Source organism: Lissotriton vulgaris, chromosome 5, assembly GCF_964263255.1.
Source record: "Lissotriton vulgaris chromosome 5, aLisVul1.2, whole genome shotgun sequence".
NCBI lineage: Eukaryota > Metazoa > Chordata > Amphibia > Caudata > Salamandridae > Lissotriton > Lissotriton vulgaris.
In genome coordinates, this window is record NC_141693.1 from 815,579,135 (window position 1) to 815,603,554 (window position 24,420).

Below are 24,420 nucleotides of genomic sequence, written 5' to 3' on the forward strand. Positions count from 1 at the left end.
AAATTTGAAGTGGACCAGCCTGTGTCGCCCGTTCAGGGAGATTCTCCTAGTGTTAGTGCAGCAGTATGTCCAAGTGTCATCGTCCAGTGTCATTTGTAAATCTACTTGCCAGGCTAGTCTCGCTTTAGTGTATGTGTTTTCCCTGTGCGATTGTGGCAGGGCATAAAGGTGAGTGAGTAATTTCTGTCGAGGTTGTGGCCTTAAGGACATATGTGAGTTCTTTTACCTCCGGCGGCTCTGCCATGTCTCCTCCCAGTAGTTCTAAACCAGCGTGACGTATTCTGAAGTAGTGGAATCTCGTCAGCAGAGACGGTACCTCACGGCCAGCCCGTGCCTTGTCCCGAGTTTTTACCACCCCGTCTTCAAACAGGTCTCCCGCAGTCTCGATACCAAGTATCCGCATAGCTTCCAGTGTCCCCTTCTCACGCAGTGGGGGAAGCCACCGTGCCCAGTCAATAGGCATGCTAGGGGAGTATAGCAATGCACCGCCCTGCCTCTGTAGGAGGTTACTCCACGCATGGTTCGCAAACGCTAATGAATCTAGGATTACCGTGCGGCGGTCAGTGGTTTCAAATATCGTGTGCGGGAGGGAGAGAGGACTAGCAAACAAGGTCTCCATCTTCATATGAGGTATGTCTTTATGTCCGTGCACCCAAGTATGGAGGTGAGCTGCCTGTGCCACCCTATAGTATAGTTCTAGGTCTGGGGCTCCTAGGCCTCCCATGCTGTATTTTAGCGTAAGGAGCGACCATTTCACCCTTGGCTGTCCGCCCACCCATGCTAGCCTAGTCAGCTCTTGTTGTAGTCTTTGAAAGAAAGTTTTGGGGAGCACCATCGGGATGGACGTGAATAAGAACAGGAATCTGGGGAGCACGACCATCTTCATGATGGCTATCCGCCCAATGAGGGAAAGTGGGAGTTTACACCATGTAGTCACGTCATCCTCCAATTTGCTGAAGGCCGTGCCATAGTTGGCTCTGAATAATGTCTCCGGGTCTGTATGCAGCTGAATCCCAAGGTACCTAACCGTGTCCGTGGTCCAGGTGAGTGGGTATTCCATTGTTGTAGGTAGTGTAACTGGAGTCAGGGAAAATGCTAGGGATTTCGACCAGTTGACTCGAAGGCCTGACAATGCACCAAAACGGACTACCTCCCTCAGTACCGATGTCAAGTTGTTGTCTGGGTCTCTGACATATAGTAGAGTGACTTCCCTGTTTGCTTCGTCGTGGTATTCCTTGAGTAGGACTTTAAGTTCATCGCCCACGTTGCAGTCCGCACTGTCTCACTCTCCCTGCCTTTTTTCCAGTACTTCCAGCTGCTTCTCGAGGTCAGCTAGTCGCGTACGAATAGCCTTCAGTACGCCCGAATGCTTGGAGATCGCTACCCCTCGGATGTAAACTTTAAATGTCTCCCAGACAGTCTGGAAGCTGTCTACTGAACCTATGTTGGTCTCGAAGAACAGGTCTATGGCTGCAGCCAGTTCGCCCCTAAATACTGGGTCTAGCAAACGAGTATGGCGGGAACTTCCAAGTGAAAGGCGGGATATTGGAGCTTCGGGCCACTAGCTCCAGGAGAACAGGCGAGTGGTCTGAGAGAGTTCTGGGGAGAACACTACAGCCAGCAATTGGACCCGATCTGGAGTCCGGGATCAACCAGTAGTCGATTCTGGTGTGTATGTTGTGATATGCAGAGTAGTGGGTGTAACCTCCCTGTTGCGGATTGCGTGATCTCCAGGCATCACCGAGGCCCAGTCGCATCATGACGCCCTGTATCTCCACCGCTGCCGCAGCCGGTTTACGGTGCAGACCAGCAGATCTATCAAGGGTAGGGTCAAGGGTGAGGTTCATATCCCCCCCACCAAAGGTCATCAGGGTTGTAGTATCGAAGTTTACTCGCCAACTCCTTGTAGAACTTGGGGGAATCGAAATTGGGACCATAGGTGTTGACAACAAGTAAGGACATTCCCAGTCCAGTGCATCTAGAGATGACGTAGCGTCCCTCAGAGTCTGCCTCTAGTGTTTGTTGTGTGAGGTTGGATTTAGGGTTCACCCACGTCATAACGCCTCTGGCGTGTGTAGTAAAGCCGGCAGCCGCCTTCAAGTCCTCTACAGTGTAGGATCCTACTGTCTATGGGGAGGTGTGTCTCCTGAATCAAGGCCAAGTCTATATTATGTTGCTGCAGATAAGCTAGCACGATGTGCACTTTCCTGTGATCATTTAGGCCGCGCACATTCCATGTGAGCGCCCTGAGTTTGTTAGCGCGCGTATCGTCTATATCAACTGCCATTGCTTCAGGATTGCCGCGCTAGCTCTCTTGGAGTTTAGGTCGCTCGTGCTGTCACTCCTCGTGCTGTATATGCGTCTACAATAAACTACGCTGTGTTGTGAGCTGTGTGTGCTTGGATACGCCGAATCAAGTGTGTCAACATTAGGACAGTACATTCCCACCCCGTCTCCCCTCCAGTCATGTTTCCCCCCCCACCCACAGCAGACCGTCCCCAACTTGGCCTAGTCTGAAATTACTCCCTCCCCCCAAAACTACCCAAATGACCCAAACTGGTCCCCGCAGGGACCCGTAGTGCTAACAGCGCTAGGGCAGAGGTCACCAACATTAGAACAAGAAACAATTATAGTAAGACAGGTTTCACAGTCCTGCTCCTAGCAGCATCACCCAGTACATGTCTCTTAACGGTGGCCCACTTCAGGGAAGATGTACGTGCCAGCTAGTGATCCCTCCCGGGAATGACGACTCTGTCGCCCACTGACTATCAGTCCCCTCATTTGCCAGCTTAGCTCTGGAGCAAGTGTGTAAAGATCCACAGCAAGCCAAATAAAAGCATCAGTTACAAAATGTTAAGACATATCATGGAAAAATCTCACCAAGTCTCGGAGCACCAGAGCTCGCACAGGCAACCAATGTCTTCTTATGTCCCAACTACCTGTAGGACCACAATGCCAGATATGCAAGTTTCAGTTTCTACATCTCGTCCCAGCTTTGCCGCAGGTCATTACAAAGCGGGGTAACTCGGGGGGTGCTGTGCGGTCATTCTTGCTCATCCAGGCGACTGGTAGGTTCCTGTTCTTCCGGCTGGCTCCTAGGGCTGTTCCTTTGCTCCTTCGTCCAAGTCTTACGTGCCTTTTGGAGGTCTTTCGGATCAGTGAAGAAGTGGGAATGCCCCCGTCGGTTAATTCTTAGCTTCGCTGGGTACAGCATGGCGTAGTCCAAGCCAAGGTCCCGGAGTTGTTGTTTATACGGAGCGAAGTGCCGCCGCTCCTCCTGCACTTTCGCCGTGAAGTCCGGGTATAGGGAGATATTAGCACCCTCAAATTGCAGCTTACCCTTATCCCTAGCCACCCGCAATGCAGTGTCTCTGTCTCTGTAGTTTAAGAGTTTAGCAATTAGAGGTCTCGGGGGGGCCCCCGGGCGCTGTCTAGGGCCTAATGTGCGGTGCACCCTCTCCACTATAAACATTGTAGAGAAGACGTCGGCTCCCAGCAATGTGGTCAGTAGCTTCTCCACAAAGAGCTCCATCTTGCCTGTTTGTGTACTTTCCACGACTCCCGTGATTCGGATGTTGGATCTCCTAGAGCAGGCTTCCAAATCCTCCGAACTGTCCTGTATCACCTGGAGAATCTTAGCTACTTGGTTGCGGTCTTTGTCTAGTTCCATTTGTCCTTCCTTAACTTCAGTCAGGCGTCTTTCCGACATATCAAGACATTCCGCATGTTTGTCTACTCTTTCTGACATCCTGTCCATGCGGTAAGTAAGGGCATCAATCTTTGTTCCTATCGATGCCATACTGTCCTGCAAGCCCTTCTCCATGGTGACAAGTAATTCCTTAATGTCTGAATATATCGAATTATCCTGAGTCCTGGTTTGCTGCCCAGTTTCCGGGTCCTGTGTATCTGGGGCCTTCGAGCGACGCTGTTCGAATGGGAGTTTAGATTGAGTTTTATCCCCTTTCCCCATCGTGCTGAGGTGGCTCTCTGCAGTTCCGCTCCGCGCCTTCCTCCACAGGGGAGGGGAGAGTCCCGATCGATGCTGTGTTCCCGCCACCAGGGACTGATCCGATCTGCTAGGTTAGCCTACCAGGAGGGGTTGCACTGTACCTGGAGGGAAGGTTGTACCAGCCGGGTCGAGACGGGGGCGCCGCGAGACGTGTCCAGGCGGCCAGCGGGGCGGCCACCCCCTGCGTCAGCTAGCGTCCCCGGGTGACCCCGCCCATGGAGAGTGCCCCACCACGTCAGCCCCGGAATGGCGGCACCGTGTCCTCTGCAGGGCGCTTCACCAAGTGTGCTGAGGAAACAATTTTTTCCACCCCCGAGCTGGTTCCAGTTCAGCGTCGCAACGTGCTCTGCGGTGCCTGGCCTCTCTGGTGCTTTTCAGGCCCTACAGTATGGGCCCTGTGCAGAATAGCCCGTGCAGCCTGTGGGAGTGTTCTCACCGGAGTCTGTAAGGCCGCGCCACTGCCTGCATGCGATCAGCTCCGCCAGCCGCGGCCTGCCCGAAGGGCGAGGGGGCCTCAGCAAGCGCCAATACTCTCCCAGATCACCAGATCACACTAACCGGCCTTAGAGTTCTTTCCAGCCCCGGGGGCACTCGCCAGCCCTCCAGTATGTCAGAGGTAGACTTGATTGTTTTATGCTGTCCACTGGATGGCTGCCCAAGGACACCCCCAGTGCCGTGTAATGTCTCCCAGGCTCCGCTGCGCTGCCCGCATCCCGCTGTGTTCTGGGCCGTCAGTGTTAACGCAGAGTGCTCCCCTCGGCGTCCGCTGCACTCAGGGCCTCCCCCACTCACCGCTGCCTTCGCCTGTGCCCCAGCTTGTTGCGGTCTCAGCAAACTCACAGGTCCGCGGCAGCACCGGTCCTTGTGGCGTAGGGACGCCGCACGTCAGGTGAAGCTGGTCGGGGTCGGCTCCACGCTAGTTCGGGGCTCTGCGGCCTCTGCCGCCGAAGTTTCAAAAGCGCACTGCCCCAGCTCCGGCCGCCAGACCTCTCCCAAGCCAGGCTCCGAGTATGCTAGTGGACCTTAGGGATTGTGCGCCGTCTACAGCAGTCTGCGGGCACCGTTTTTAAAGGATAATTTCAGGACATTGCGGGTGATGCCGCGGAGCTCGGCACTCAAGCGTCCACCATCGACACCGGCAAGCTCCGCCCCATAATATACATGTTTTGTCACAGTTAAGGAACAGAGGATAGCTTTGGTCAAAATTAATGTATTCATAAAACCTCTTGCCAAATGTAAATACTCAGGTCACATTTCAATAAGCATCAGATGCACAAACGCTCCCCTGGTGTATTTATAAGTGAACATGGTTACATAGCCATATCATTCAGAACCATTTCTTAATTACAGTGTTCATAATTATATAATAATAGTTATTTACACATGAAGGTGAATATAAAATCATTTAGACATATACATGTACATTTTAGCCTAGTATTACGACTGCTATGCTTGAGTCACACAGGGGCTTACCTAGGGATACACTACAGCTGTCCCATCTGCCATATGCAAATGCTCCCCTGGTGTGTTTACAATTGGACATTGTTGCATAGCCAAATCGTTGTGAATCATTTCTTAATTACAATGTTCATTCTTATATATTAACGGTCTATTTACTCATAAAGGTGAATATAAAATCATCTAGACATATATATGTGCATTTTGACAATTCTATGCTCAGGCGACGCAGGGACTAGCCTAGGGGTACACTAGAGCTGACCCATCTGTCTTGCAGTTTCCTCCTTCTCCATGAGCCCATCCTGCACTGAGTTCAGAGAGTGTTTCCATCTGCACTCTTTGTAGTTGAGAGACTTAATAATGGATCCTCCCCTGGCATTTGGAATGATTTTTTCTACTACTAGCCACCTGATGTCTTCAGGTGTGTGATTGCGTGTGCTGTAGTGTTCTACTGAGGGGGCTCCCACTGTTCTGCACCTGATTCTGCTCATGTGTTGTAAAATCCTCGTTTTTACTCTCTGGGTTGTCTGTCCGATATAGACTTGTGGGCAGAGGCAGAAAATGGCGTAAATTACGTATGTACTGTTGCAACTTGTGAAGTGTGTCAGCTTAAATATTATGTTGTTATGAGTAAAGTCAATTCCTTCTAGGCAAAAATCACAGGCCTTACAGCTTCCACATTTGCGGTGTCCGATCACTGGTGGGAATCCCAGGAAGTTTCTCAAGTCTGGTTGTTTTGGAGGTTCCAGGAATGCTTTTACCACTGCATCCTTCATGTTCTTTCCCTTTTTTATTTTATTTTTTTTTAATGTTTTATTGGTATTTACAGGTTACATATATTAACAAAACATATAGACTTGACGTTCTTTGAAGGATCATCGCGTCGGGCATTGTGATGAGTTTGACGGTTCAACTTTGTTCGCCCGGATGGACTGGCTCACAAGTAACATGTAACACTTATTGTCGCCATTGGCTGGTTCTTAGTTAGAACACAAAACATAAAACATGGAGTGGTGGTGGTTGTTTGTGACAGAAAATCCCGACCAGCTTAGACGTTTGGTTTTGCTTTGTTTCACCTGCCACCAGATTCCAATATTTACGTACGATCTTCTTAATATCATTACTCTTGGTATTAAATGTCGTGACACATACAATCTTGTCTGTCTCCCTGGCTTTCTCTTTGGTTGTGAACAGCTGGTCTCTGTGGCAGTACCAAGCTCTCTTCTTGGCCCGTTTCAGAAATCCCTTTGGGTAACCTCTTGCCTGCAGGCGTGTCGTCAGCACCTCTGATTCCCTAAAGAAATCTTTCCTCTGGGAGCAGTTTCTTCTTAGTCTCAGATACTGCCCATAGGGCAAGTTATCCCTCAAATTCCGGGAGTGATGTGAACCGTATATCAACAGGGTGTTTCTCTCCATAGGTTTTTGATTGGGGTCGCAGTACAGCTGTCCTTCCTCTGCCCTGAAGGTGAGATCTAGGAAATCAATAGATTCACTGTTGTGTGCCATTGTGAATTGTATATCTCTGTTCTTATTGTTCAACCATGCATGGAATTCCATCAAATCACTCTCTGTCCCTGACCATATCATTATAACATCATCGATGTATCTTTTCCAGATTTCAATTTTGCTAAGGTATGGGTTAAGTTGGTTGGTCAGGTGTTCCTCCTCATAGCTAGCCATAAACAAATTAGCTAGTCTTGGGGCATATGTAGCACCCATGGCCGCCTCCTTGCATTGGTAGTAGAACTGTCTCTTGAATATGCAGTAGTTCCTTTTCATTGCTGTTTCTAGAAGTGAGATCACGAAAATAGTTGGGATCCAATGGGGTCTAGGTCTTAGTTCCAAAGTGTTTCTGATCACCTCCACTGCATCATCCTGAGGGGTGGATGTGTATAAAGAGCACACATCAAGGGTGACCATTATTTGGTTTCTTCCATCAAAAGGTTGGCCTTCTAGCAATTGTATTTTATGCATGCTATCCCTCACATATGACTTTGTATCGGGGACACATGGCTGAAGGAAATAATCAATAAAGTGGTTAAGCGGTTCCAAGACTGATCCACACCCCGATATTATGGGTCTCCCAGTGGTTCCTCCAGTCGTTTATGCACTTTCGGTAGGGTGTAAAGAGTCGGGATCCTTGGCTCGCATTGGTCCAGGAAGTCTCGCTCATGTTGGCTGAGGTAACCCTCATCCATTCCTCTTGTGTTGTGTCCTCTATCTGCTGCTTGATCTCATGTGTGGGGTCTTTTCCAATTTTCTGGTAGCTCTCCTGGACCTGTAGTTGCTGCTCAATCTCACAGACATAGTCCTCAACATTCTGCACCACGATCGCCCCCCCCCCTTGTCAGCCGCCTTGATCACTATTGATTCATTATTGCCAAGTGTAGTCAATGCCAATTTCTCTGTCTTACTGGTGTTGTATCTGATGTAGTTCTTCTCGTCCAGCAAGTGCATGGTATCTTCTAAAACAATCTTCTCAAATGCAAGTATCCTGTCTGACATCAAAAATGCTGCGGGTGTAAAGGTTGGTTGTGGTATAAAGGTTGTAGCAGCTTGGGTAGGTGAAAAGGTGTTTTTAGAAAAAATGTATTTCAGTCTTATCTTCTGGAAGAAACGTTGTAGTTCAAGATTCACTTGAAATGAGTCAGGTATGGAGGTTGGTACAAAGGATAACCCCTTGGATAGAATATTCCTCTCTGCCGGTGTCAAAATGTGATTCGATGGATTCATTATTGGGTCAAGGGCATCCATTGTTATTGCAGTCTGGTGTACTAGAGTCGTTGTAGACACAGTCTCAACTCTGTCACTAGATATTTCATCTGTATGGTTCACTTGCCTCATTATAGCATCTGTGTGGCTCACAGGTTGTATTCTGCTTGCACTTAGAGTGGTATCATCTACCTGTGGTGTGGTCAGATAATGAATGAAAGAACTTTGTGTTAAACATGGGTCTACCATCTGTACGTTTGCCTCCTGGTGGAGATCTCCCCATGTGTCTCTGGTTGATAAAACCGGACCCTTGATGTTCCCTGTGTGTTCCTTCCCCTGCCCCATCTCCTTGGTCGTTCCCAGTTCTGTTGCCTCCCCCCACCTCTGTTGCCCCGGGTGTAGCTGTCCCCTAAAAAATGGGACCCCTGATATTCCTGATTACTTGTTGATGATCTTTCTGCCTCAGAGTCTGAGCTGCTTCCTACGGAGGAGTCAGAGAAGGTATTGTACCTTCTGGGGCCTTGCCTACCCCTGTTTGAAAAGAACCCTTGGTTATCCTGTTGGTAGTAGTGAATCGTGAATCGACTGACTAACCCAAGGTAAGCGCTACATATAGCCTTCTGCTTGTAACACGTGTGTATTATCAACACACTAGATAGTTTAAGGGCATATGCTAGAGACTGAACGAGCGATTTCCTGTAATGTGAGATGTCAGCATTGGGTTTGCTTCTTCAGAAACGCTGACCCGCTCGAGTGGCAAATTTTTCTATAACTAAGCAGACCTCCCGATGCGGGGGTTTTATTTTATTTTAAAGAAACTCAATAGAAAGTTTACAATAGAAATCATATTACTCCTAGAGGTTAGCCATTCACAGCAGATGCGATTTCGATTAAGTGACTGTCTTTGTCTATTGGTGGGAAATCTCACAGGTACCACCGCACTAATAAAGGTCCATCTCTTCTTCCCAGAATGATTACGCACTGGGCACAGATGATTTAATCTCGACTTTGAAGCTTTCTGTTCTAATCAAGTTACAGCAGGTGAGTGGTAGGCAACAATGGGAATCACTCGTGACCAAGATGAGTCACAGACGGGTCACTAATGCCATTGCCTGCTTTTTCAAAGAACGGCAACTTGTGGGAATCAGACCCTTGACCTTCTTTATAGACAAGTGATCCCGTCACTTCTTCTGCCTGGGAGCACCCTCCTTGGGCACCCAGAGGTGAGTCCTGGAATGTTTTTCTTGCCAAACCAAACATTTTCATAATTACATAAATCCATACCTGACTTTAAATAAATCTTGTTCAACAGGCTGCTCACTCGGCCCCACCCTTTCCCTGCCCCACAGTCCTGATGAAGACCTGCAGTGACCCATGAATAGGGCCGTAAAAGGGTTGAAACGTCGACGAAAAAACATTTGGATCCTCTTTATGGCATTCTGTGGCATAGCTAACGGACATGGCCCACAGTAGCAACTAAACAACGAGAATTTGACTGACCAAACACCCCCTTCCCCTCTCCCCACTGTATATGAAGTCACAAATGTACGACTGCACAATACATCACCGAGCACTTGAATCTCACTTTTTCACAAATTGATGCGCTGTTTTTCAGCAGTATATTCAAATTGTTTTCAAATGCAAATAGAGTATTAATGAATGCGAATAATTTAAATAAAATACTTTGATATACCCGACATGGTTTGGATTTGATTAATTTTTTGGGCTTTTGGCTTGTTTTGATTGTCCCAATTGAAAAGAAATGAAGTGCTGAGTTAATTCAGTAATTTGTGGAAGTAATTTGTTTGACCCCGACAGAACCATTGTTTACATATTTTAGTATTGCCCAGGTTCTGAGGGATACTGGGTTACCCCATTGTAGCTTAATAACCCAATCCAAAGTTATCACTTATTGAATGTAATAAGGTAACCAAGTGTTAGTCTATGGGAGAGAGATGGGCCTTGCAGCAGTGATAACGACTTTATGAGTTTTTCACTGGTAGGACATGAAAAACTCAAACACACATCCTACATGTTAAATACAATGCACCCTGCTTTATGAACCTTTTGTGCCTACCTTAACCTTAGGAGTGACTTAAAGGGAATCTTTTACTGTAAGATGAAATGCTACTATCTGAATGGGAAAGGATATGCATTTTGTTAAACCAAACAACAGCAGAATAATATTGGTTTAGGATAATATTTCAAATGATACTTGCACTGTCAACCCAGACCTAAAAATCCATGTAGACTAATGACTAGCCTTCTCCCATCTGTTCTGCTGCCAGAAAAAACACCATAAAATGACATGGTAATATCTTTACAATCCCAAGTGTCTCATAAAGTTCAAGCTCAGGCAGCTGGATATATAAACAAAATGATCACAGCTGTGTGGAGGGCAAGCATTTTTTGTGGAAGCACACAACTTCCACCCAATCAAAGCATGTACTAGTGACAGTACTGTCAAGCCAGACCATAAAAAGGAACGTTTAGGCCTGGCAAATGGTTTAGTTTGCCAAGTCCAGGCCTCTGACATGGTTTAAAGGTCTACTTTATTGGGTGACACAATAAGGGCTGCATGGCCACTAGTAGCTTTTTAGTTACAGACCATGAGAACATGTGGTACCAGTTTAATAGGGTCATAAACATAAATGAAATGTGCTAATTAGGTGTGGGGCAATTTTACTATGTTTAAAGGAAGAGCTCAAGCCATTTTCCACTGGTTAGCAGTGATAAAGTGCACAGAGTACTAAAGCCAACAAAACAAATCAGCAACACAGGAGGAGTGAAGGCAAAGGTTTTTAGGAATACGACACCAAGGCTGACCAGTCTAACAGTAACGGTCAAGCCCCACTCAATTTTTGCAAACCTGTTTCTCATCAACAACACTTTTTCTAGTTTGCTGGTACTTGTGTGTGATGTGCAGAGAAGCTGACCCATGCTCCTGTTCACTTTCTCTGTAAAAAGCAATAGCAGGCTATCAGCTGCAGTTTCTTTATTTGGGTGTGGGGGCATCGTCCCTGTTTGTTTGCCCCATATTAAATCATGTTAGCTGACTGTTTTCATTTTGTTTTTTTAGCCACAGTGTGCCCTGCATGACCTGGGCAAAGATTTCCTTCAAAGGGATTGAGGCTGGTGTACATGGGGGCTGACTGACAGGTCAGCTTCTGGGCCTCCTTGGGATGAAATGGTATGTCTGGTTAGACGGGTGCCTTGCTCTACCCATCCGACATGCGCACTTCAACCCTTGCCTACACGCTTAATGGATGGAGGAACCCGGGGGATTGTTGCCATAGCCCCCAAATCTCCTTTGGAGCACTGGCAGTGCCTGGCCTTTGTAAATCCTCATGCTGCTCTGATGCTGTTTTCTAACATAAAATGCAAACGAGCAGCGTCTAGATTGGCCAGGAGACGCGTGGGGTGGGGCTGAGGGCCGACCTGGTGGTCTCACTCACAAGCCTCGTTCAGTGCTTGCCTGGAGGTGCTGAGTAAAACCACCCTCTGCTTTTGAGGAGTTTTGAGAACAGGGGACAGAAATAGTTGGATCTGATAATTATGTTTACATCATCCTGTTGGGCAACAAGCATATCACGCCAGTAATGGAGCAAACATTGCAGAAAAGGTATTGTTTGCATTATAGAAGTGTGAAGATGTACACAGTCCAGTTCTTATGGATAAGGATTTAACCTGAATTATGGTTGGTAAACACTTTGTATGTGACGGGTCAGGTGGAGAATGTGGGTGCGGCTTCCTCACTATAATCACTGGTGGTGGCCAGCCCATAGATCTTCCCCACCTCAATGGTATACCCCTATACTGGGTCTCAATGGCCCTCCCTTCTTCCTTCACAAGGGCGTGCTTCGCAGTAAGGCTCGTTGGAGCTGTGTCTAAAAAGGCAGCAGTCCTCCTCCCCCATGGCCCTACAACTCCAAAAGGCCTCGCAATCATTCCGGCCTGGACGAATTCAGCGGCTGTAATTTTGCCATCTTTGCTTAGCTGCTTCGGTGTCTGGGGGCCAAGGTGTTACCAGTGACGCTTAATGCATACTGGCTGACCTTTACCCTGATGTGCCTCCAGGCGGGTTGAGAAACCCACTGAGCCTTGTGAGTCTCTAATTCTGCAACAGTTTCTGAAGACAGAATCAGCTGTAGTTCATAACACAAGCTCCAGGGCTGGCGAATACTTTAGCCATTTTCTCTCTAATAACAAACATTTTTCAGGTGCACTGCTATGGCAGTCTAGGGATACATGATGTGATTGTATATCTTCTTAAAGAATATCGTGCAACTGTCAAACAGATTATAAAGGCTCATTTTGGTTTAATCCATGTAAAACATATCCAGCATATGATTATACCAGGAAAATTATGTACCACACAAACGTATTGTTCTAACACCACCGGGAGTTTATGTGCCTCTACATCTTTACCTTCAGTGGAGCATAAATATGCATTTAGTCCACAATACAAATAATGCACTTGATGCCATTGTCAGCTCCTATATGACATACCTTCTGTGACAACGTGCATGGCTAATGTAAAATGTGTTAATCTTCACCCAGTTGTGTGATCACATATGCAATTTCATTTTGTCTTTGTTGTTAAAACTTTCCTAAAAACCAGAGTAAACTATTCAGAATCATTTATTCTATCTTTAACAATTTTAATGTAACTGTTCAAAAGGACCACTAGTTCTAACTCAGAGAGGTAATGTGCCCTGTCGTAACAAGGATGGGATGGCACACGTCACGCACAAGCGTGAAAACCCACTCATCACTTGCAAGAACCAGAAGTAAAGGTTATCGGAGGAACACCAGAGCAGGTGATTCTCTCATGAATGTGAGGGTGAGAATGTCGTGGCGGTGGTGTCTGTCTACATCTGCCCGGGTCACATTAGAAACTAATCACAAGTTACCTATGATGTTTTTTAAGAAAAGAGAGTCCAGTACAGCAAAAGGCGTATTATTATACTAATTTATATGCAGCAGTGTAGCCAATCCGTGTCCCGGTTTGTAGTTTCATCCTTTAAAAGGACCGCCCACCATATGTTCTATTTAGTTTTACAACATAGAGAACGGACTACTTTGTAATCTCTTGCGGAAGTCATGAAATGGCAGCATTTATGAATAGAAAACAAGGGTTGCAGGGGAAGAAGGTGCATTTATGAGATGAACTTTGAATATAAATGAACACTTGACTTTAAACATTTAATGAAAACAGACATTGTTTCTGCCCCATAATTGAGTATGCCAAAATGCTACTCTGATCGGAAGCAATTCCAAAATATACAACTTTAAATCTGTTATAACTGTGATTATTAACAGTCACTAAACAGTTGTAAATGAGAAAATTGTTGCAGCAATAGAAGTGCAGCATCATGTTATCAGCACTTTTGATTTTTAACCAACGTTCATGAAAAGAAAAGACGGGCACGCTAGACAGACACTGACTAGAAATCTATACATGCAATGGGCGATAAAATAAAATGTCAGATGTCATAGAAGTAAAGGGTGTCATGTTTTAATCGAGCAATTCAAGAACACCCTCGCTTGCGAGTCGCAGGGGCATATTTGAATGTTTTGTGACCAGAATGCAGTAGCAAAACACTCATGTTTTACTGACTCCGTGAAGGAGGCGGTAACCCATTTGCAAACAAGTAGTGGTCTCCAAGGGACCCCTTCCCCTTTGTGAATGTGAGGGCCAAAGTTTTTAGGTCGAGCCTAGCGCAGCGCGCATGTGCTGCTCTAGGAGATGACCTCTTGGAATCGGTCTGCACTTTTCTGAAACATGTGAGTTTGGCTTTTTTTTGGAGTAATTGTATTGGCCTTTGCGTTTCTCTGTCAGAAAAGAAAGCAGGCAATGGGCCAAGAGCTGGTACACGTCCCACCTTTTTCTCAAAATGTTGACTCCTACGCATCCACCTTGTGAGAGCGAGCAGCGGCGCGCAGAGCCATCTGTTTCTAATTAGCGTGGCCGCACTTGTTTACATTTGCCTGTCTTGCGGTCACTTTCACATTTGTGCTGTACTTGTTTCTTTCAGTCGCTCCACTTCATGCTCTGTTGCGGTGTGTTATTTGTCTTTGCATGTTGTGCAAACCTTTACCAAGCCTCGCTGATGCTTTTCTTTAAGGCCAAGTTGTCAAGGAGGTAGGCTACACTGTTGCGGTACCACATCATTCGGCTGCCATTTTTATTAGTCTCAAAAGAGTGAATTTGGATGACAAAGGACAAAATAAAATACAAGCCAGCGCAGTCCAAAGTCCTGTCTATACCCATCAATGTAATATCATTGGGACATCTTTGCCTGCTGTGCATGCATTCTTTGTGTCAGCTCCGCAGCAGCCCCTTCTCCTTTTGCAGAAGAATAACAAATCTTTTGCAATTGACCACACGCTGTTAAAAACAGACGAGTTCTGCGTAGACTGCTAAGCACTGTGTGCTGCAGACTGCAATCACACAGAGCTAGTTATGCGATTCCTCAGGTGCGCCTCCAGTGACTGCTAAATCATTGTGCACAGAATGAGATTCTTCACATGAGTGTAGAAATGCGGGCATCCTTGATTAAAATATGTTTTCAGCAAGCATGTAGTCACAGGCCCTGAAAGGGATCCTGATCAATGAAAAGTTGAGTGATTGTCAAGATCAAGTTCGTACTTCAGAATGTTATTTTCTGTGTCTTTTGTCTCTGCTGATTATTACTAATTCTTGCAAATTCTAGAATTCTCTGTTGAAGCATACTCCAGTTTATCTCTCCCTCTCTTTCAATGGCATGTCCCTTCCTCTTTCTCCCTCTTCCTCATTCAGAAAGCAAGTTCAAAATCTGGTGGGCTATCCCCACCTTTCATCTTTCCCAGGTTAATAAATGATCTACTGTTAAACAGGGTAATAATCACATTTGTTTTATTTATATATATTTGAATGGTTCAGAAGGTGCAATGGCTCTGGGCCAAAAAGTTGTCAGACCTTCTCTAAACACCCAATGTTGCTATATTTTACTATTAAACGGGCAGTCAAATTGCAGTTACCTTGCAGTTGAAAGAGAATTTATTTGGATGGTGCAGCAGGTGTAGTGACACTGAGGATCAAAGATGTAGGAGCCCCTCTAAAAACCAACTATTGCAATATTTTACTACTAAACAGGCAGTCACAAGTGCTCTACAACATAGCTTAAACACATTAACAAAGCCAATAGCTCTGGCAACACACATATAAGGTCCCAAAGGCGAGACCTATTTGCTATGCCAATGCTTGTTTAAGAGCTGGAAGTGGTCTCACTGACCTCTGCCTACTCTTAAAAAATTAAAAGGAATCTTTTCATATTTCTTTTTTTAATGCATCCTATTTTCCTTCAATGAAAATGGGCTGAATTAAAAAAAAAATGGCTTCATTTAAAAAGCAATAACAGACATGGTGGTCTGCTGACCCCACCATTCTTCTCATTACAGGACTTTCCCAATGGATCACAATTTGCGACCGGCCTCATGAAAATCGATGAGACAGGTCAATTGCAACCCCATTAGGAATCGCAAATAGTGTCTGAGACACTTTTGTTCAGCGCAATTTGTGAGTTCCTTATTACGAGTTGCAAATACAAACTTACAAAATGTTTCCTTTGTACGTGTGCCCGCAAACCATTTAAAATCATGTAAACAAAATATAAATGTATTATTTAAAAATTGCACAATACTAGAGCACTGTTACACTGAAGAGAGGGGGCAGAGGCGTACTATGCAAAAGGAAGTCACAAGCAATTAACATCTGCGTGTAGGTTTCGTGACACCTGATCAGGTCTTTCTGCTGAATCAGTATTAGAGAAGGAGCCAACAACAGCCACTGAATTATACAGCACCTCATGCAGCACAAATCACAACCATTGGCTCAAAAGAGTGCTCTGTGTAGCACCCAGAGTAACTGCAGTCTTAAAACAGTACACAGCACAGCGCCAAGAGCAGGCAATGCATTAAATCAGCTCCCAATATAATGCAAAGACCAACTACTGCGTTAAAACAGCACTCAATGCAGCGACAGTAGCAGCCCTAGACTTAATACGGTACCACTAATATAGCACCAAGAGCAAACAGCCAGTGTACGAAAACAGGGCCAGGTACAGTGCTGGGATCAGTTGTCATACTTAAAAAGCGCCAAGGAATGTCACTGCTAAAAATAAAAATAATAAAATAAATGTAACCAGTGAATTTAAATAGCACAATGCAGCACCTCGACTGGCCTATTCCAGTACATCCCCTGAATTAGACGTACAGTGCCTAGTAGGGTTCCGCACTGCCTTTTAATGTGTATTCCTTGCTATCTCATCGTGTCCAGTCCGACAAATCACAATAACTTGTATTTCCTCAGTAGATTTAATTTGTAAAGTAATGTAAATAAGTTTGATAATCTGTGAGGTTCTCAGCATTGTTATCTCAAAGTCTGTTATGAAGTTCTCTGGTTATACTGAATAAGCAGCTACCTACATCATTATCATATGAAATCTCTTCATTGATTTCATAACTACAATTTCAGAATTGCCTTTTAACCTTACTTTTTCAATTGTGCTTGAAAATGCACCATTTTCCAACGATTTTTTCAAAATTTGCTCGGTGGGAGAACCCCCAAGAGTCCCCTTATGACAGGCAGGCTGGCTTGCTCACTATGCTCGCTCGCCGCATTTCACACTTCCCAAACTTTTCCACCCACCACTTTCAAATGTCACCAGCCACTGCATGCCATATTATACAAGCATGAATGGACTTATGCACGCATACACATTCACAGCATCATACATATCAAAGTTTCAGTTGGAGTCATAAATGCCTCAAGGAAAAGAATAATTGTACCCAGATGGCTGCAGGAAAATCTTTCATGTAAGTATTTAAATAGACTTTTCCCCCCAGTTCATGGTTTAGTGGTATAAGTATTGATTTTCTCATCCAAAGAGCAATGTGGAATGCTATCCCTTCTTGATGTATAAAACGGCTGCAGTAGCTCTTAAACCCAGATTATGTTCTTGCTTACTCCTGGATATTGGGAATCTGGCAGGCTCTTGACTTCAGAGCAATCAAGCTGACATCATGAGAATCATTACCTCCTCCTGGCCTCCTGACAGGTGCAGTCCAGCTCATAAACAGGCAGGTAGGTATCTTTCTTTTTCAAGTCACAACAGCATGGTGACATGCAAGACCACACCTGAGGCCTAATTTAGAGTAGGGCAGATGACCCATTCTCTGGTGAGGTCAATGGAGGGTATTGCCTCCACTCTCCTGGAAGAGGACCATCCACCATATGTATAAGTTCCCAGCATACAATGATAATAATAATAATGATAACAACATTTATAGAGCAAGACAGCTACCTCAAGCAGAGGTGTCCCGGCGCTATAATGGGCAGGCATGAGAGGTGCATAACCAAAAGTTCTAGCTGTGGCTAAAAAGCCAGGTCTTCAAGGTGTTTCTGAATACAAGTTCAGATTGGATCAGGCTCATATTAGTCGGCAGGGAATTCTACAGACTGACCGCCACCACCGTGAAGGATCTGCCCCTAATGCGTTACTTAGCATAGTGAGGTTCACAGATCAAGTTCTGAGAGTTGGACCTCAATGATCATTTTTTATGGTAGAGGCATAACCTGTTTTTATGGTAGCTAGGACATCTGCCATGCAGCGCCCAAAGGCCATGGTCAAGGCCTTGTACTCGATCTTTTTCGCAACTGGCAGCCAGTGGAGCTGTCTTATATGGGGAGAGATGTGGTGCTTTTAGGGAACTCGCCTAATTAATATCGCAGATATATTTTGTACCATGTGTAATATCTTAATTAGATAAGCGGGTAATCCCAAGTATAGACAATTTGCATAGTCCAGCCAAGATGTCACTGTGGCACGGACAATGACTCTACAACACTCCTCAAGTAGTAAATGTAGAAATTTCCTAAAGCTTCTCAACTTACCGAAGCATGAGGCAGCAACATGCCGTACTTGTGTTGCGAATTAAAGATCCGCTTCCCATTTTACACCCACGTTTTTGGCTGTGATTGCTGGTATAGGTGACAGGCCCATTTCCGCTGGCCACCAAACTCCGGCTGCCGAAGGAGATGCCTTGCCAAAGAACAACACCCCTGTCTTCTCTGCATTAAGCTTAAGTTTATTGTTATTCATCCAGCAGGAGATGTCCTTCAAACATCCCTTAAACCTAGTGAAGGAGTCAGCAGAATGATCCTTGAAGGAAAACACCAGCTGTGTGTCGTCTGCGTATGATATTGCCTTCACTTCCCAATTTGCTATGAGCAAAAACAGGGCAGCCAGATAAGTATTGAAGAGCAGCAGGCTCATGGCCGAACCCTGCGGTACGCCACACCACAGTGGCTTAGGTTCCGACTGAAAGGGCTGGAGAGCGATCCTCTGCATAAAGAATTTTTAAGATAGGACTTCAGCCAGGTGAGGACCATTCCTCCCAGAGCCATCAATGTGAGTCCATCTAACAGTGTTGAATGCAGCTGACAGGTGCAAAAGCACAAGCATTGCTGATGCTCCTGCGTCCACAGTCATTCTTACTGACTCTGCAACCTCCAACAGCGCAGTCTCAGTACTAAAAGCGGACCAAAAACCGTACTGCGGGTCATGCAAAATGTCATGCCCTTCAATAAAATTAGCCTGCTGGCTCTGTACCATCCTTTCCGACATCTTTGCTGGTGCTGGCAGTAGTGAGATCGGGCGCTAGTTGTTAAGCTCTCCCGGATCCACATTGGGATTTTTCATAAGGGGTAATAACAACGCATGTCTCCATACATCAGGGAAAATGCCCATGGATAGTGAGGTGTTCCATATATGATTCAGAGCGGGATTCACCAGGTGAGCCAGAGCCCTGTACAATTTAGGCGGGCACGGATCCTCCGAGGACCCTGACTTACATCTCAGGATCCCTGTCAGGCATTCCTGTTGGAAGATAGGGAGAAATTTCAAGAAAGTATCTTTGGTATTTCGGATTCCCACTCCTTCTATTTTACCTGTCTCCATCACCGTTGTGAGGGTGTTATAGACTTTCAAGATTTTACTATTAAAAAAATCTGATAGCTTTATAAATAATGAGGGGGATGGCTGTATCGTGCTTTCAAGCTCCGCTGGCTTGATAAAGGAGCTGACTATCCTAAAGATTTCCTTGCCTCAAGGATCTTGTTCTCCTCTGTCGATCTGTTAATAGGGTGGTGACTCCATTGAAAGTGGTAAAGCTTTGCTAATGTTTTATACCAAGCAAATCTATGGATGGGTTAAGCTGACAAATTCTAGAATCCATCCACTCAGAGAATAGCTCACAGTCTGAAGAAAACCGCCAATGGACACAAATAGATAGATTTCTCTGCACACCCTTAGGAATCTCCCTTTGAGTTGCCTCCTTCATTGTTTATGTGGCACAGTGCTCTTTTAAAAGGGGGAAGTAATAAGTTACCAAAGAGAGGAAGTACTATGTTTCTAGTCAACTTTATTTTGCTATCTCAGTATCCATGCAATGTGGTAGTAAAATTCGCTCCACAATGCAGTCATAACTAGAGGACAATAATGAATGTACTTCTCATTAGTAGTTTTTTTGTTAGCCATGTTAGCCGGCCCCCTCAGATTTTGTTCTGCTTTTTCAAGAACAAACTCCCAAAAGTAGTAATTCACTAATGTGAACAAATAAAACCTTTGAGCCAGATGTGCAGGGAGTTTTCTGCCTGAGGATGGGAGTCACTGAGTGGTTTCCCTGCCCTAGACTCTCATGTTGCACCTAGACTTCTAGAGGAAGGAAATGTAGTGATGGTCACACTGCTCTAAAAAGCGCAAGGGCAAGTCCACAATTCTAAATTAGACAACCTCACAGGTCCGAACTTTACAACAGCGAGCAAGATGTGGTTCTTCTGGCATCAGGAAACCAGTGTTTCCCCCAACTAGGGCAGGTGAGCTATGCGTTTCTTGGGGCTGGTGCACTGACATTTCCCAACAGTGCTCCTGCTCCACCAAACTCTAAACAACGTGCATGGGCCCAGACTGGAGAGACAATGGCAGGCACGTTGATGTTCAACTCCTGGGCCAGTGTCTTGGTGTTCAAATGCAGAGGCGGCTCCTTCATAGTGGCATGGGGGCATCGCCCCACTGCTTTCTCGCAGTGCAAGAAGCAGAAACATAAAATGGTAAAACTACCATTTTTATGTTTCTGCTTCTCGCACTGCAAGAAAAAAAGAAGTGCCTGGTTGGGGGCGGGTGGGTGGGCAGTCCTTCTCAAGGGCAGGGGGGAGTGGCTTGCCCACTGTTGTGGGTACTGACTGTTTGGTCGGCCCTGGGGCCATGTGCACTTCCCTTTTTCGGTCTCTCCTACGCAGCGCGCATGTGCTGCAGAGGAAAAAGAACTTTAGAAATCGATTCTGTTTTGCAGTCAAAAACGTGCATGCATTGCATTGCTTTGAATGCCAACGCGTGCACTTTCAAACCATCTGTTTGTAATTAACAGATGGTTCCTGCTCGCTCCCGCAAGGGAAACAGGCGCAGGCCCCCTCCTCTCTCCCCTCCCCCTGCTGCTTCTCGTCAAACGTTTTTTTTTAACTTTGAGCGCAAGGCGCGCACGCTTGTTCTTTTTACCTTTCCCTTATCTTTGCTCCCTGCTTGTGTCCCTGTCTTCCGTCTTCCCACTCTCTGGGTTTTTTTTAGCCCTTCACTTTCCATTCTGTCCTCCTCCTGTTTTTGATCTCACTGCCTAACTCCGTCTCTCCCTACCCATCTCTCACCCTCATTCCCTTGTTTCCACTCTCAGTAGAACTCTACCCCTTTCTATTTTAATTCCCAGTACTCGCTCCCTTTCAGCCGTTGGGGGCATCTCCCTCTCCCTGTCCCCACCTCTGCAGCACACACAGCGCTGGCTACAGTCAGTGCTCTTACCACTGACGAGACCCGCCTGCTCCGCTGTCAGGCTCGCAGCCCTGCCATGGAAGAGGGGGAAGCCAACGAGGAAGAAGAAGGATCCGTGAGCTCCCCCAGAGCATGTGTAGGTATTGGCCTGGTGCATCCATCGCCCGGGCCCCCTCTCTGTACCCCTTGCCTTCAGCACCCCTCCCTACCCGGAGCACCTCTTCACTCCTTCTGCCCCGTTACCCATGCTTAGATAGCAGACTCTCCTCCCCTGGGGTGCACATTGATGACGCTTCCGAACCCGACCATCGGTCTCTCAAAAGGGAAGGATATTGGTTTAACAATCACTGCTCATTTCATCCTCCTTTAACATTTCTTTCCCCTCCATTCATACATAGGCATCAGGGCCAGCATCTTCATTGTAAAAATAGCGCTTCTTGTTGTTTTATTTGTGTTGAACCGTTAGACTCAGAGTGACGCATTTACGGTCAGCTATCGAGGTCATCCCATCAGCGGCGGCCAGCTTTCTACTTTTAAATACCCTGGGCAAAGCACTACGCTACGCTCACGTAGTTTGCGAAGTTTGCGCTACTTCGCACTACGCAAATTGCACGTAGCACAGTGCAAACACGCACAGCATAGCGTAGCGGTCATTTTTTGCTTGCTCACGGTCCTCAAAGTTAAGTTGGCAACCGCAAGCAAGCAAAATGGCATCCCGGCGAGACTTTTTCCTCGTTCGCGATCAGCAATATCAAGTTGCTAATCGCGAGCCTGGAAAATAAACTTCCCAGCAAGCTTCTCAACGGAGGGAGGTCAGGTTTCTCATTGCGAGTGGTCGCGTATGCTCCCGACCGCTCGCGATGAGAAACTACCAGTCTGTGTTGAGAAAGCTGCCGCTCAATTAAAAATCTACTTGAGCGTCAGTAAAAGACATCTCACACTGTGCAAGATGCCGTTTTCATTGATTGCACAGTGCGAACAAGCATCCGGCACTGTGCAATCCACGCGAACAGGGTACTACGCAGTTTGCGTAGTGCTACATGTAGCTTGCGAATTGCACTTTGCATAGCTTTGCGTAGCGCTACATCGCAAACTACACCCAGGGTTACTTTGAAATGATTCATTGGTATGTGCAGGCATCAGCGAAAACCTCAAGGAAGGTTGTGTGATTACATTTGAAACTCAACATATCTGAATTGTTGAGAACACTGCTAATAGGGCAAACTCCCCCGTCTAGTCCAGGAATCAAATTCCATAGCTGCTTTCCCTTCAGGACCCTTGAACTAGTTTGAGTCAGTAGGAATTCCTTATAATGCTTGTGTCCTGAGGTCCTTTGGGACCTTATAAGTGTTTGTTTATAAAGCACAATATACTTGGTGCAACAACATCAACTGTTGCATGGCTAAACACTTATAAGGTCCCAAAGGCAAGACCTATTGGCTATGCCAATGCTTGTTCTCGATGTAGGCTGCTGCATGCAGCCTATAGCCTACATAGAGAAAATGGCCCTGCTGGGGTGTTCTCCTCTGCGCCTCACCAATCACAACACTGCCATTGCAGAGTTGTGATTGGCTTAGGGGAGGGGAGGGAGGCTGCCTGTGGCTGCTTTCCTGTTGGGACACCACCACTGCCAGGAGCTGAGGCAGTGCGGGACTCAGGGCCCGGTAAGGTAAGTTTAAAGAAAAAATAATAAACACCCCCACAAGTGACCCCTACCCGCGAGTCCCCTACATGTGACTGCCATGTTCCACTGGTTGCGACTGTTCCTCTGGCAGAATTTCTCCTTGCGTCTCTTGTTTGCCTATCTGCCACGTTATACAGCAGTGCCTGTTTACTACAGGACTCCCGAGTTGAGAAGCACTGGCAGATAGCAGATGTACCAATTAATAACCTGTCAAGGCTGATGGATAGGACAATAAATATTCCAGCACACATCTCTCTGGTGTTTTATCTTCCCCATTCTGGAGCAGAGGGGGTCACAAGACTGACTTGGCTTCCCCGGAGAGAGATGGAACTGTCTCATTAGCGTCTCTCTTTCATGACATGCCTCAGAGATGATAACTCCCCTGCTCGTCGCAGGGCATGCCGGGATGATGAGGTTGCATTATCAAGGCACCTGGGCAGCCAGCTTGCGAGAGGGAACGCGAAAGAAGAAGGGCTCGAGCCTCAGTCCCACTGAGTGTATTCGTTGAATTATGGGTGGGGTGAAGGGAGTGAGAAGCATGTAGAGCAGTAGGGAGGGACGGAGGGTGAGACGCCTCAAAAGCAATTGAAGAAGCTCAAGATAGAAAGACTGTGAAAGAAAGCATGGAAGATGGATAAAAATGGGAAGGGAATTCTCAGAATTTGGTCTTGCTGAATGGCTTTTTCAAAACTATTTTGTGAAAGACATAGGTGAGAAAATTCCACCAACAGGACGTTAGGCACTTAGGCATACATTTCTCCACTGTTTCTGACAGCAAAGTATGTGTATTTGTATAAACTGGGTGGCTAATGTTGAGGGACAAAATGGGGGCATTAAATATATTGGATTCATACATTTCTATGGTCATTCACGTTCAAATCCTGTTGTTGGTCTTGGTATGAGTGTACGCTTAATGTTGACGCTGTCATTTTATTATTTGTTAACACACACATGCCACAAGGTGATATTCCAACTCTCCCCAAACTCCCTTTAAAAGCTGCTGCTGCCCCACTCGCTGTAAACACGTTATCGTCTATAACCAACACCGACGGTGATGTGTACTGTGTCAACACTGATGTTCCATAGTGGACACTGTATGACTTCACAACATTAATTTAGGGCCGGGCAAACGCAAGATGTGTCCTGCATTTCGTCCTCGCAGTTACTTGTGATTAAAACAGCAGGAAATGTAAGCTGAATCTGATGCTGGCTTCTCTTATGTTGGGTTGTGTTCTGTTGAGTTGTGCGGTATGTTGAGGTGGTATATTATGTGACATTTTGTTATGCTGCTTTAAGCTATGCTATGATGTGCTATGTTAAGTTGCTTAAACTATACCATGCTTTGTTATGCTATGCCGAGTCATTTGTTATGGTAATGTGTTGTGACGTGTCACATTAACCTATGTTATTTTAAGATACAGTGTGCTGTACTGGATTGTGGTATGCTATCTTGTTGGGCTTCGTTGAATAATGTTATGATATGCTTTGCTGTGTTTTGCTATTCTGCTGGGCTATGCTTGTTAGGATGAGTTATCAAATGTCAAAACTTCAAAATCCATTAATAGGTTTTAAATTACCCTCCCTTTATTACACAGTGCTGGGTCAAAAACGAAGTAACCCTTGGCTTCTTAAATTTGTTAACACAAAGCATTTAATATCACTACATTTACACGTCTCATTTCTTTAGTTCT

General features: G+C 46.0%; 1 protein-coding gene and 1 pseudogene across 1 annotated transcript in view; one reads left to right on the plus strand and one right to left on the minus strand.

Annotated features, from left to right (window-relative positions):
- LOC147711625 (beta-microseminoprotein-like) overlaps positions 1-24,420 on the plus strand; it is a 124,256-nt gene that overhangs the window by 61,723 nt on the left and 38,113 nt on the right. The window lies entirely within an intron of this gene.
- Positions 12,875-12,978, minus strand: LOC147711626 (small nucleolar RNA U13; annotated as a pseudogene).